The following is a 14,751-nucleotide window of genomic DNA, read 5'->3' as shown; positions in this document are numbered from 1 at the left end:
TAATTCATTGAAATGGTTGTTGATTCTTAAAAAAACATGTGTCAGTACTTTAGAGGGTGGCATGTAAGAAGCCATCTAATTGCTGGAAATTTAGTAAATGGACTATCTCAGAAGAATAATTTGTTGAAATGCATCTTCCAGTCACATTAGAATATGAAAACTTTGCAAAATATCCTGTCCTGTTCCTGGAGCCCCAAATGAATGTGCTACTCCACTACCCTCGTATTACTCCATGCCACCTCCCTCTCCACAGCATCAGATGCTTTTTATATTGTAAAATCCAGTTCAAATATACTGCCTTCTCCATAAATTTCCCCCATGCCCTACTGCTCCTTTAAATTCACTTCTCTTTGTTAGTGCCCATATTATTTTAGTATTTGTATTTATTGCACAATAGATCCTTGAGTCAACAAAAGGTCTAGTAATTACTTTTTATACTTTTCTTTTAGAGAAAATCAAGTTAAAGGAAAAATCCTGAAGAGTATGGAGGAAAAGGCATTGTATCTTATGGCATGTTCAAGAAAATATTGAAATTCTTTATTATCTGTATTTCTGTGTGGTCATTAGGACACATTGCTATATCTTTCTTGAAGCAGATTTACTCCTCCTATTATGGTCACTTGTATTCATTTGTATCCATGTGCCCCATTTGATTCTAAAAGATTTCACAGTCCAGGTTCATTATCTCATTCCTTTTTTTTTTTTTTTTTCCAAAAAAGAGATCCATGGGAATCAGAAGCTGACTTCTTGCCACTCAAAATGGTAAACAGTGAACTAATAAGGCTCTTCTATGTTCTGCCTCAACAGCATTCAATTCAACATCACATCGCAAGGTGGTAAAAAATGTTGAATCAAAGTGTTTAATGGCAATGAAATTTTATCTGTGTTTCTATGAATATTTCTTTCATGGGACATTTATGAATCTCTTAGGATCCCCTGGCTATGGTTTAGGTAGTCCTTTACACAGGCCAGAAATAAAAATAGAGATTACATTTATTGAGAGTTTACTATATGGCTATCATTCTGAAAGGTATCATTTAATCCTTCAGAACCTATATGAGAGAGATACTATTATTTGTGTTTAAGAAATATATTACCTGAGACTTGAAAAGAATCAATTACTAGTCAATATTCAAACATAGGACTCAAACCCAGGCAGTGTGACTTCAGAGCTGATATTCTTTAAAAAGAGACATTCAATAAGAAAAAAAGAATTGGGCCTCCCCGGTGGCGCAGCAGTTGAGCGCTGGGTTGCGAAGCTGCCAAAGCCTCTGCAACGCCGGTTCGATCCCCGGCTGCTCCCCGGCCACCGGAGGAGGGTCCCACATGGCGCGCAGACCTCTCCTGCCACCCGCTGCTCCCCTCGGCAGTGTACTTCGGTCCTTCTGCCTGCTCTGCTCCCCGCTCTGGCTATGGTGAATTCTCTCACCCTCCCACACTTCTGACTGTACCCAGTGCATGTATAAACAAAAAACAAACAAACAAATAAATAAATAAAACATGCCTCTATTAAAAAAAAAAAAAAAGAATTTACCAAGTAATTGACAGAACCAATATAGAACAGCGGCTAAGATGTATTCTAAACTTCTACTACAAGAGCTTTCAAGTCATTTAATTCCCACCTTCCATGCTCTAGCCCTCTCTAAGCAATTACAAAAACAGCGGTCCACAGTTTCACTCCATCCATAGTGTTCTGGTCAGTTTTATTCTAACCTGACAGTCGGAACTAAAATCTAGGACTTTCAAATCCAAGCTCCTACATTATCAACCACTATGGTGAACTCTAATGTCTTTATGGTTTAACCTCAACTTCTGTGTGGTCATTAGAACACATTGCCTATGCGTTCCTCTGTCCCCCGACAACCAAATATGACAACTTCTCACTTGAAATCCTGTCTTATTTAGTCTTATCTAGTCTTAGGTTTCGAAGTTTTACCCCAATCTCCACTTCCCAAGGCCCAACAAGTCACTTTTTTCATTCCTTCCTTTCAGGTCAAATTTTCAACCTCGTAACATATTTGCTGTTTCTCTCTGTGCCCTCTTCAAGTTATACACACATGAATTTAATATTAAGTGACTGCTTTGAATTATTCAATTGTTGATCTAATAATTGTCATGTGCGTTTTTCTGAAAACAATAATTGCAAGATTGGACAGGCTGATTCGGTAACTCTGCTGTCATGTGCATGCATATAAAATAAACACAAGGGACTAGATGAGAGTCAGGGAAAGTAACTGCCAGCTGGAACTTTAGAAAAGAATGATGTTCTGTAACCTCAGGAGCCATTGAGTACAACTGAACCTTGTCTATTTTTGGCAATATATTAAGGATATATATAATATTGTGGCTTTCCTCCCCTGCCCCCTATGCTTTTGGGGTATATGGAACTGATCTAGTGCATAAATGGTAAGCAGCCTAGTAATCTTGGTTGCATGGTACTTTGAGTAAAAGTGTAGCCCAGAACTATTTTTGGCATTTTCTTCCTATCAAGATTCATAATGATATAGCAATCCTGGACACACATCTTTTCTATATTCCAGTATGTCTGAGCTTGCTTTATAGATATGACCAGACATGATTTTTCTCATACACAGAGCATGCCAATTTTATGAGGCTATTATGTAGAGCTTTAGTATTGATCTAGGGATTTTTTTTTTAATTAGTCTCTGTCAAAATACAAATAATAAAGAATTTCAACATTTTCTTGAACATGCCATAAGATATAATGCCTTTTCCTCCATACGCTTTAGGATTTTTCCTTTAACTTGATTTTCTCTGAAAGAAAAGTATAAAAAGTAATTACTAGACCTTTTGTTGACTGGATCTGTTGTGCAATAAATGCAAATATTAAATTTTGCAATAAATACAAATATTAAATCATTATACTGTATACCTGAAGCTAATATAAGGCTATATGTCAATCATACCTAAATAAAAAGTTTAATGCTTTTTTTAAAATAAGCATTGAAATTCCTCTACCAGTCTATTGTTTCTTTGTATTTCACATAGCCAGTTAGTTTTTGCCTTTCTCTTTCTGGCTCATGTTGCTTAGCATAATCCTTTCCTGTTCCATCCATATTGTGGCAAAAGACAAGAGCATATCTTTTTTTTAATAGCTGAGTAGTATTTCTTTGAGAATAAACTACCATTCTTGCACAATGTGGACAGTTGAAAGGTAAAACTGGGAAGTAAATTCAAGTGCCATGGTAGTGAGTGTGATGTGGTAACAAATACTGAAAGGTGCAGTCCTATATCTCTACAGCATATACAATGTTGTTAAGCAATGATACCTCAATAAAAAAATATATAAAATTTAAAAAACTAACAATGGTAACAGAAAAGAATAATGGTCATGTGGTGAGCAATCTAAACAAAAAATCAAAACAAAACTGCTGTATAGCTATAAAACACAATACAGCTTAGTTGTTTTAGTCATTTTCATTATTATTAGGAAGGGAAATAATCATTACCAGCATTGTCATACTGAAGCAGGCCCTTGAAGCCAGGCCCCCTATTATTAAATCAGGTACAGTTTGCTTCTAGCCCCACTGAGTTCCTTGGAGCCCTCCAGCCCAGGAGCCTGCCCTGACCTCAATGCAGGTCCAGTCTGAGCCAGGGCTGGGCTTTTCTCTTTTGTATCAGGCTCCAGGATATACTTTAAGAATGAACCAATTTGATTGGAACTTGCCCAGTACCAATCAAAAGCTGGGATTGGAGTGTCCTCACCCCCCACCCCACTAAGGTTCCTAATATTGCAATTCCCCCTACTTCAACAATCATGCAAATATGGGATTGGAATCTCCCAATCTGATTGGAGCTTCCATTGGTGCCAATCAACTACAAGGGTCAATCAGGTTCAAAATGCAAGCACCCTAAAGAATATTTAAGCCAGGCTCCAACTAGCTTGGAGAAGGTATATGGTAGCAGAGCCTGGAAGAGGGGTTTGAAAATGTAGTTGCGGAGGCAGTCAGCATCTGGAGGACCTTTGCTGAGCTGTAACACTGAATGCTGTCCTCTGGCACCCACACCTCCACAGACCTAACCATAGACTCTGCCTCCAACAACTGCCTGCTAAATGACACCACTGTGCTTGATGTTTCTAAAATTGCTGGTTGCCATTTTTGGCTTTATGCCCACCATCTTTGAATTATAACACTCATCCATGCCTCTGGCAAATGTGGCACCATCTGCTGGTGCTATTGCCTTTGGTGTTATCTGGTCTGGTATTCAGGGCTGCATGGCCTCACCTCCAGATTATTGTTGCTAACTCGGGTTGCTATTGCTGACTGCTGTGCTGGCACCTCCTTTGAGACCTTCATGATCTTCATGACCTTCAAATGACTACTACTGCCTTGGGCCCTGCCTCTAACTCTTTTTTTTCTCCCAACTTCTCCCTCTCCTTTGTAAATAAGCCCTGTTGTAGTTCAACCCTGAGCCTGAGTGGTCTTGGAATTGAGCGCACAGGTGAGAACCCACTCAGAGTGACCATTCAGGTCAGGATATCTTGTTGCAAGTTCTCTTAGTGCCATTTTTACATTTTTGGAACTCTCTGTCATAGACATAATTTAGTAATTAAATATACAAATTAATCTTCCCCTGATAGTCAGTTGTATGAGGACACAGATCTCATCTGTCTTTTTTTCTTCTTTATATCTAGTTCCCAGCACAGTGCCTAGAATATAGTAGATGTCAAGAAATATTTAATCAATGAATGATTTAAAAAATAGAGACTGGAACATTCTGATCCATCTGTATCTCTCTGTTAAAAACAGAGTAGTTTGCCAATATTCAAAGAACTAATCTAAAACAAAATATACATCATTAAAATATTAAGTGGTCTCTTAATATATGAGGTATTTTAGTATCTTCCAGTGCTCTCATGTCATTTACTTGGTGTCCATTTTCCTCTAAAGTTCATGAGATTATAATGGAAAACTTAAATTACTTGCATGTGAAAAAAAAAAAAACAGCTGTTATGTATTTGAGAAGTGTTTAATATATTGCCACATACAACCTCCTACTGCTTCATAAATTTTATGGTGAGACACAGTCTTTGTATATAGTGAATTATATTAGTATAAGAATCCGTTGTCAAAAAGAAAGATGAATCTCTGGAAGTTGCATCCCAGAAAACCTTTGCAATTACATTATTTGGATATTCTAAGAATCTATGGCTTTACTCTGGTTGATAAATATCCTGTTGGTTCATTTGTGAAAATATGTGTTAATCTATTTCAAATTATGCTATAATCTTGGGGCATAATTTAAGGAAATGGAGGTGTTTCTGATAATAATCCATGAACCCTAGATCCCTTTGTCCCTAGATATTTAAGACCACATGCATAATGGTCTATGAGATCTCTAGCACCTCTTATGGAGCATTATTTTAGAAATATTTTGCAAGGTCTACATCCTTAACTTTCTGAAATCAGTGGAGAAGCAAAAATAATTTTGGAAGATCCATTTGTCCATCTTCTGCATAATAAACAGGAAAATAATTCAAATTGATGAATTGAAGCAATGCAGTTTGTGACTTGGTGAACATGTTTTCCAAAGGCCTCTATGCTGTCCAACCTAAGAAGATCACAGCCAATGACCTCAACCCTCCCCAGGCTGACACATTCTGTATCTCCAAAGTGGTGATTCAGCTTTATTTTAAGCCCAGAATGAAGTGGGGCGCATTATTCTCCTCAGGTCCACCATGGGCTCTGGGCCAGTAGCAGCTGTCAGCTCAGCGGGTTTCAGCTTGCTGCTCAATGCAGGCTGACTTTAGAGACCCTTGGCAGAGAAGAATGAGAGCCCTGTGTGTGCTTATGGGAAAATGCTTAAGTTGTCTACTTTCTTTTTTTTGCTTTTGTTTTACAGTTCAAGTTCCACTTCATAGACATCAGGAAAAAATGGCTCCATTCTCAGTAGCAGGGAAATATCCACCCTTGCTGGTCCACTGCCTCAACACAGCATAACTTAAGGTCATTGACCTCCTGAACCAACCAACTGGGTCATGGTAGGTGTTCTGTCATTGAGGAACTCTGACTATCAGCACAACATTATTCTCAGATACATTTTGGCTCTGCTGTCAGTTATTCACCTTTTCACATATACACCTTCAATTTTAGCCTAGGTTTACTATTATGAATACACTAAGCATTCTTTTTACTTTTACTTTCCTCTAACAAATTTTGTTCTAATTTTTGCCTTTCATTTTAATTGATAAATTGACTTAACAAATTTAAGACATTAAAGCTTTAATCATCTCATACTGCCCACTTTCCTAATTCATAGGGCAAATGCGTACAAGTCAAACAACTCAAGTTAATTCCTAGAATGACTGAAGACTTTTGTGATATTTTCAGTATTCCCCTATGTTTTGCCTTTCATACCTACAGTCAAAGCCCACAGTTAAATTTCCAGAGCATCTGGGATATGCTTACACACACCTTCATCTTGTCCACATAGATTTTGGGGGGAAATAGAGGGTTGGGAAATGATGACCAAGAATAAACAATTTCTCACCCTAATTCTCTCGCTTTTCCTTTTGTCTTTCATCTTCTTGTCTTCTCATCTTACTATAAAAACTTTCAGTCTTCTCTTCATTTACAACATTCTCGTCCTTGTCAACAATATCTTTCTGAGGCCTACTGTGTTTTCTAAGACGTGCTGGACATGAGGGTTGCAATAACCCTAGTGTGAACAAGCCAGAATTCTTCCCTGCTCAGTTTACATTCCAGGGAGGAAAACCAAGAGTGATCAAGTCAAATCATACTCAGGAGAGTAATGGGTTGCTGTTACATATACTAAAGACCCTTATTCCTTCCTACTGAAAGAAGAACACTCTACCTAGTGCTCAGAGAACTCTTCTCTGAAGAGTTATATTTAAACTGAAATATGAAGAATGAGACCAACGTGAATATGCAAGGAACATGGGAAAAACATTTCACGCAGAGGGGAAAAGAGAGAACAAGAAAAGGCTTGCTGTATTTTAAAAAGTGACAGAAATCCTTTGTAGCGAGAGAATAAGGATTTCCCAGTTGAGTTTGCTGGGTAAGGCTGGGGCCAGATCACACGAGAGCACTGTAGACCACAGCTATGCCTGAAGAACAATGTGAGTAAGGTTCTTTGCAAATAACTTTGTGAGAATTATGGTGATTGGTAAAACCAGGTGATAATTCAAAGGACATCACCTGCTTAGTAGATTACATATAGACATGTTTAGCCTGGATAGGGTGATAGGGTAAGTCCAGGAAGTCTATTCTCAGGATTTTTGTTCACAGAGAAGTATCCAAAGGAAAAACCTTTTTCATCTTCAAGAGTACATTGTGTAATATAATGTATATAGTGTTGTATATTCCAGCACTTGGAATGACTCCCCTTTATTTTTTCCATTACATACTTTTGCCCACTGGGCTGACCACTTATTTCACATCCAAGATTTATTTATCAGGCATTCAGGTTGGGCAGGCCAAAACAAATTTCTAGGCAAATTTGGCTGAGCCCAGCCGACTCGAACACAGACTAAAACAACCTTAGGAAACTCCTTTTAGCATTTCATTCCCATGGCTCCTTTCTATAGTGATGCCTATTGGATTTGTACTATGTACAATAGTCCACATCTGTTAGTATTTGACTTTTTTTTCATTCTTAATATGCTTTCATCACCCTTCTTGGTTACATGTTAAAATGTGATCATTTGATTCCTAAATCCTCCCTTCTACTTGTTTTTGTCAGAGGATTACCATCAAGCTGTAAATTCCTAATATTTTGGTAATAGTTTTAGAAATTTTAAATATAAGTGCACTTTCTACCTTATTTTCCAATGAAGTATTTAAAAAAAAAAAACTACTTCAAATGAACAGTTTTATTGACTTCCTTAGGCTCTCTGAATAATAGGTTGAGCCAAAGGTGAAATAATATTATTTGCATTATTGTATTTCAGAGCATGTGACTAACTCTGGTGGAGAACAAGGAAAAGCTACGTATAAGGGACCCAGAGGGTGGAATACCACATGTTCTCTGACTTAGTAGAAGAAACAGCACAAGCAAGTAAACTGTTCCCAGACATTTATAACATAGCCCAGGTCTGGAATCATTGTTGTGCTTCTGGCAAGAGACAACAAAGGTGGAAAATGGACATTTAAGTTAAGTTAACATTAAAAGAATTATTGCATTCTTTTCTGAACATAATCACCTGTAACTGGAAAAGTAATGGTTCCACATGTCACGTTCTTTATTGATTTCTGTTAGGTATTTGCACTTGTCTGACCTAAGTGTAAGTCAGTCTGTTGCTGATCTAGATATTCTTGAGAACTTAATAAACCCAAGTGGTTATTGATAAGAATAAAGCAGTATGTTTGGGGTGTATGGAAACTAATATTTAAACAATACATAGTGTGCTTTGGATAAAATATCTAAAAACACATCTTCCCTCTGATACCTGCATAATTTTGACATACATTTTGCCCACTCAAGTGCAAAAATTGTGGGGAATATTTTGTTTAACCACTTTGGACCTATGCTTCTGACAGTGTATTGCAAATTTCTTTTTTCATGGTATTTCTTAACATCAAGTTGCATTATTGATCTGGCATCTCAGTTTCTCCCTGATGCTATTTCTTCATTAACAACACTTTTGTTTTTTGTATTAAAACTACCTAAAATACGGAAATATATATCTGTGGCCCAGAATACAGATTAAATAGCATGAAAGCTCTTTGATTAATGGAACTGTTAGCTTTGTTTTTCAACTCATAAATTAGTAAATATATCAAGCTTAGGTCAGGAGAATATCTCATTTTAGTGAATATCGCCAGGAAAGTATATCTGCTTCCTTTAGCATAAGAACACTCTTACCTAGAAAATAGTTACTCAGAACACCACAGAGAAAAACCACAAATGAAAAACTCTATGCATAAATCATAGTTCCTTTGGCTTTGATAATGCAATATATGTTAGAAAGAAAGTATAAAATATTTAGCCTATAATTCCAGTATGAACTTTATCTTAAGGTATTCCACTAGCTTTGGGAGGAAAGTTTTTATTTTTAGGATAATAATAATAAACCTTTCCTTTTTCTTAAAGAAAAGGTGTAGTTGGGCCAAATTGTTGTTTTATATCCAGTTAATAATTTAAAGACCATTCTGTATGACAGAATTCCCAACACTATCACAAGTGTGAATTTTCAGAATGAAATTTCAGACTCAGAGAAGTAAAGAAACTTGGTCCATGTTATGTAGGCAGCTGGTGGCTTTAGTCATACTAGAATCACAAACTAAGTTTTTGAATCCTGGTCTCTTGTCCTTTTAAAATAAACTGCTTATTATTTTGGTGATCTTTCTATGACACTGGAAGTAGAATGTCCCTGAGGATTCTACTGGGAAACAAGGACAATGAGTCATAAAATGGCTGTTGTTTTTCAAAACATTTTCTGGGAGAAGAAGCCTGAAAATGAAACAAAGTAAAGACTCTAAGCTTCTCTCCCCAGATGCTTTTTAAAGTGAGGTTTACAGAAGTCCATGTTTGCAGTATGTCCAGGGGCCGAATCACAACTGCCCAGTCAGTTTAAGCAGAAACTTTGGTTCTTCATAATTAGTGGGTTTGCAGGAAGAGGGAGTCTCTAACACATTCTTCCCAGGCTTTTCCAAAACTATCCATAGCTTACTGCTAAGAGAGGAGGAAAATTATGAGAAAAACAAACAGAGTCAGACCTTCTTTGTGCGTTGGCTCTCGGCCTGCCAAATCAGCCGGCTGGACACAGAGGCAGTTTCCTTAGTGTTTGCGGCCTTATGCTGACTTCTGCATGGGGAAGTTGGGCAATATTTATTGTTGAATGGGGTCTTGGGAGCTTATTCTTGGAAGGAACAACCTCTGTGAACCTTTGTGTGTTGATTGAAAATCTCAACTAGGCATGGTTTCACAAACTGGACAGAGTTGTCTCCTTCCAATACAAAAATGACTGAGAAAAAGAATAATCCTTAGAGTTGGGAAATCCAGCCATATAGATAAGGTTTCTTCTGACTCTAGGTGATTTATAGTTGCAGAGCACTGAGTTCAGGAAGTATGAAAAAAAGGAGATACACTTTAAGAAACTATGAGCTGCTCTCTAGGATTTTGAATTTCTACTTTCTATTCACTTACAGGGGACTTGTTTGGTTTTGGAGCTCTCTTTATATACAGTCATGGATGCGGTACTGCAAGAGATACAAATATGAAAAATGCATAATGCCTGACATTAAGGTGCTCACACAATCACCATTAAAAAAAATCAAATAACAATAACAACAAATAAACCACAGGATATCAATATTAGTCTGATTGAAATATTCCATTTATGTCTCATAAAATAGTCATTCAAATGTCATCTCCTGTCACTCTTTCTCTCTGTTAGTGTTTGAGCACATAGAAAAGGGAATATTGAGCACACGACTTTGAATGATAGGGAAGGAATGGGGCCTCAGGCTCAATTCTGTCTGTCACAATGAGCTCTAGGACAATGTTGTCCTACTATGTTGCCCTGGTGCGCCCTACTATCCTTTGCAGCTGATGTATAGAGCCGTTAGTGGATCTTGAGTTGGTATGAACTGTTTTTTTCTTGGCATGGTCAAGACTGAGAAACCTTACACTTCTTTTGCTGGGAGACAGACCTTTCAACATCTAACTTAGTTGACCTTTAACCTTGTAGGCTACTCAGTAACCTTCATACAAAATCAAAATAATGTGACAAACTTCCTTGCCAGATTCTCAGCTGCTTCAGATCCCAGAGTCTTTTCAGTCAGTAACCTCTGAGGTCTTTCTCCACATGATCACCTAAGATGGCTGTGGCCACATCCCACCTTGGTGACTGGGGAGTGTTCCAGAGGTGACCTTTTTTGGAGCATGCAGAGCCCTTCTCTTGAGCATTTCCCTTGCCAATCCCAGTGTTCTCTCCTCTTCACCACAAACATGACATCAAAAGATTCCTATCTGTCTTACACTTTCATTTTTCTCTTCATTTCTCCTTCCCACAAATTTACTAAGCCTGAGAAGTGTTGGGCCTTTTTCTTATTTTCCTCAAATCATATCTTTTCTCAACCCCCAGATGGAACATGCCTTCTACAACATAGTGTGTCTGCTGAGTTTACTTCTTATAACCTAAAAGGGGGGTGGGGGGAGGCAAAGGCTCTGTGGAATCTCAAAACTCTAATTGCATAACAATAGTCATCTCTTTTGATCTCATGGGCCAACTATTACCTTGCTTTCTCTTTTCACAATAACCAAATATCCACTAAGACTAATGGATGTTTTGGGTAATTAGGGGTGAAGCATTTCTGTTCAGAAAAGCATAAGGAAAAGCAAGGCTTTACCTTGTTGATGCTTATTACACTTGTCACTTGGACTTGTCCTACCTGGAGAGTGCCAAAGGACTCATGACTTAATCCTCATGTGAGGAGCTCTACAGACATGAGTGAAATCTAGTTTATTTTTCAGTGTAATCTCTGTGAAATGGTGAGAGAAGAAACGTCACAATTTCTTGCAATGATGACAATTTCTTGCAGTCGTGCCAGAAACTTCTAAAATGACAGAAGCCATTCTTCTAGGTGTAGACAGTAGGGCCCTCAATATAGAAATGAATTGCCTCAAGACAGATATCACAGGCTAACAAAGCGTTCCCTTGGTGACCATAGGCCTTTGGCCAACCCCAGCAGAATTAAAGGTGAGTACACAGGACAGCTGCTGCTTTAGGGTTCATTAGCCAGGCAAATAAGGAAGAGGTCGAGTCCATGGAGCACAAGCAAGAGTCTGCACAGGATTCCCAGTGCTGTACTGGTAAAATGTGAGAGCATCTAATATTCTTAAACATTAGTGGGAGGTAGGAGAATTTGGAGGAAGACCATTGGAACATAACTGAGACTTCTTACCTCTATCTCATCCCTTTTCTTCTGCTGAGACCTGGGGAGAGTGATTAAATATGTCAGATCACAACAGAAATGTACTTCTATGTTTATACATGTAATTGTATTAAAGTATTTTAATTTCTCATTTTATATTAATGATCTAATTCTTTAGGATTTTGTTGTTGTTGTTGTAGGTTTATTTAAAAAGGCTTGTCAGCATCAAATCATTCCTAAATAATTGGTCTTCAAGCCCATCTAGTTCTGGAGAACAGATACTAGTACTGCTTCTTAGCGTTATTTTCACAATGATCCTAAAATTGAAGTTATGCTGTTCCCTCTGCCTAGAAACCCCTTTTATTCTATTTTTTAACCCTTTAACCTATTACTTACTCTACTTTCCACTTCTGAACTCTAACCTCTCATAATGAAATTAGATCCCCATTATACTTTCTCAAGGCAACCTCTTCCTTTCTAACTTAGCAGTTATCTTGATTGGTAATTATAATCTTATTTGTGATGTTTATTATTTTTTAATGTTTGAAACAACAATTCATTCTTCAGAAAGCCAGGGAAGAGAGGGATAAAGAGACCCTCAGCACAGATGGGAGGAGGTGCCTGGAACTTGGAGAGGACATACAGGGAGTGAGCCACTGCTAGCCATTTCAGAACAGTTGTCTGTTGGGGTTTACACAAGATCCTCAGCACCCCATAGCACCTCCCTCTCTGACTTGCCAAAAACCTATGTTCATAATCATGGTTCTCCCATCCAACTCCCAATTCTTTACCAATTTCTTTTATTTTTTAATATTTATTTATTTATGCATACAAGAACTGTATATGAGAACTGGGTGTAAGCCAGAGGTGCAGAGGGATGAGGGGGGTTCACCAGAGAGAGTAGGGAGCAAAATAGGAGGATCTACTGAAATACACTGCTGAGGAAGCAGCGGGTGAGGCAGGAGAGGTCTGCTGTGTGATGTGGGTTGCTCCCTGACCACCAGGGATTGAACTCCTACTGCAATAGCTGCCTATAACTGGATAGTGCTGTCTTTAACCCCTGCGCCCCCAGGGAGGCCCCTCTTCACCAATTTCTTTTGCCTCCTCTTCAGCATCCTTCACCTGAGTCCCACCCCAAAAAGTGAGTTTAGGGGAAATTTCCAGCTGTTTGGCAAGATGTTATAAACAACAAAAGAACTAAGGTATAGAAGATTTGCTTTTGGAATACCACGTTGGACCACCAGATGTATACTTTTCTCTAAACTTATGGCAGTGAGGATCTATAGTAGTAGAAAAACAACAGTCAGTGAGCTTAGACATGGCTGTGGGGTGTGGCAGACCTGGGATTGAACATCATTCACACTGATACTGAGGTACATGGGCTTCCTGTTATATCTAACTGCCTGATACAACACAAGCATTTACAAAACCCAAATACAATCTGTATTTCTGACACTGCTCTCAGGAATTGTACTGAGCTCCTTGCTTGCTTTTTTATAACAAAGTCTCTATTTCAATGATTTTTAGCACCCCGCTTTTTATGTTCCCCAACACACCTCTGCAATAAAAAGCTTTTCTGTCAGTTACAGTGGCTTATTATAGCAGAGCGGAGTTTGGATATGGCAGAATAAATGTGTAACTTTCCCTGAGCAGGCTCTGATATGGATTGCCAAAGGAAGAAGTTTCTCCTTCCCGTTTGTTTTGAGAATTCTTTCTTCAGAATCAGAATCACTTGGACTTTGTCCTCACTTTCTGAGTCTCCCCATATATCAGTCTTTCTAGAAGACATGGTCTATTGAGGCCTCAGAGATTTATTCCTGGATATACCTCCCCTGGTCCATGCTTTAACTCCACTTCCAGATTTGGACCATTTTGCTTTTTTAACTTCTGTGTGTTTCTTGCTGTTCATTCCTTTCCACCATCTCCAGGCTCTGCCCAGCCTATAACCCTAGTCCACCTCAGCATCAGGTTCTCCTCACTAACTGGAATGTCTGCCAGCTGTTTACCATGAGCCTTCGGCACATATGTGTAGCTATCTTCTCATTATTTCTACTCAAATAAACCCCCAGGGGACAATCTTGTGGTCTGTCTAGTCTCTGGGTCTCCATCATTCTAACTCACCACCATTTGTCTGGGCCTTCCCACCACAGAGAACCACACAATTATTCCTGTTCTTTATTGTTAACATGAACCTTCTTTTAATAGCATCATCCTGGATGAATAAGCTTTTGAAAAGAGAAATGTGTCTTCCTTACATACATTTTTATATTAATTCTTGTTTTATAGCCTCTGAATGGTTTGATTTGTTCAGGAAAGTGCAATAGTGTACAGATGTTTGGGGCAGGCATTCTTGCTCAGTTCTGTTCTCTGAAGAACAGTCTTTTCAAGTTAGTATTATAAACTAAATCTGTAGAATTCTTATTTAAAAATATCACAAGCAAAATGTATGAATTCGTATATTAAAGCTCATAAAACCACTCAAACCAAAACATTAAACCTCTTAAAGGTCAATAGCATCAAACACTGTCCACTAGGTTAGGATCAGTTGTATTATATTCTTGCCTGGAGGAATTTCTATTGTTTTAGCCCTTGGCTATTGGCTCGGTAAGACTTGCTGGCAGAGCATGGTGTGTTGCGGGGCGACTGGATAGAGCTTTTGTCAAACACATATTTTGTGGAATTCACTGAAGGAAAAGACTGTCTCTATTGTGAGTTTACTTTGGAAAAGTTTCTCTTCTCCTCAGTAACTATGATGAAAGCAATTACCTGAAACAAAATTGGTAAATGATTCTCTTTTCCCTGTTCAGAGCAGATATAGGCTAACAGCTGGTTTTATAAACTATATCTGCGGAATTCTTATTTAAAAATCTGTAGATTTAAATATCATTAC

The 14,751-nt window shown here is 38.1% G+C and overlaps 1 long non-coding RNA gene across 3 annotated transcripts in view; it reads right to left on the bottom strand.

The window, feature by feature from the left end:
* LOC119232797 (uncharacterized) overlaps window positions 1-14,751 on the bottom strand; it is a 180,619-nt gene that overhangs the window by 148,387 nt on the left and 17,481 nt on the right. Inside the window, exon 2 of one of the 3 annotated variants that reach the window (XR_008550584.1) lies at window positions 11,892-11,922. The exons of the other annotated variants lie outside the window; for them this stretch is intronic. This is a non-coding gene — a long non-coding RNA (uncharacterized LOC119232797). The remainder of the gene's footprint in view (window positions 1-11,891; window positions 11,923-14,751) is intronic. 3 annotated transcript variants of the gene reach the window in all.

This window comes from Talpa occidentalis, unplaced genomic scaffold (genome assembly GCF_014898055.3).
Source record: "Talpa occidentalis isolate TD23 unplaced genomic scaffold, MPIMG_talOcc4v2.1, whole genome shotgun sequence".
Taxonomy (NCBI): Eukaryota; Metazoa; Chordata; class Mammalia; order Eulipotyphla; family Talpidae; genus Talpa; species Talpa occidentalis.
The sequence above is the reverse complement of the archived record's forward strand: the minus strand, read 5'-3'. Positions and strand labels throughout refer to the sequence as shown.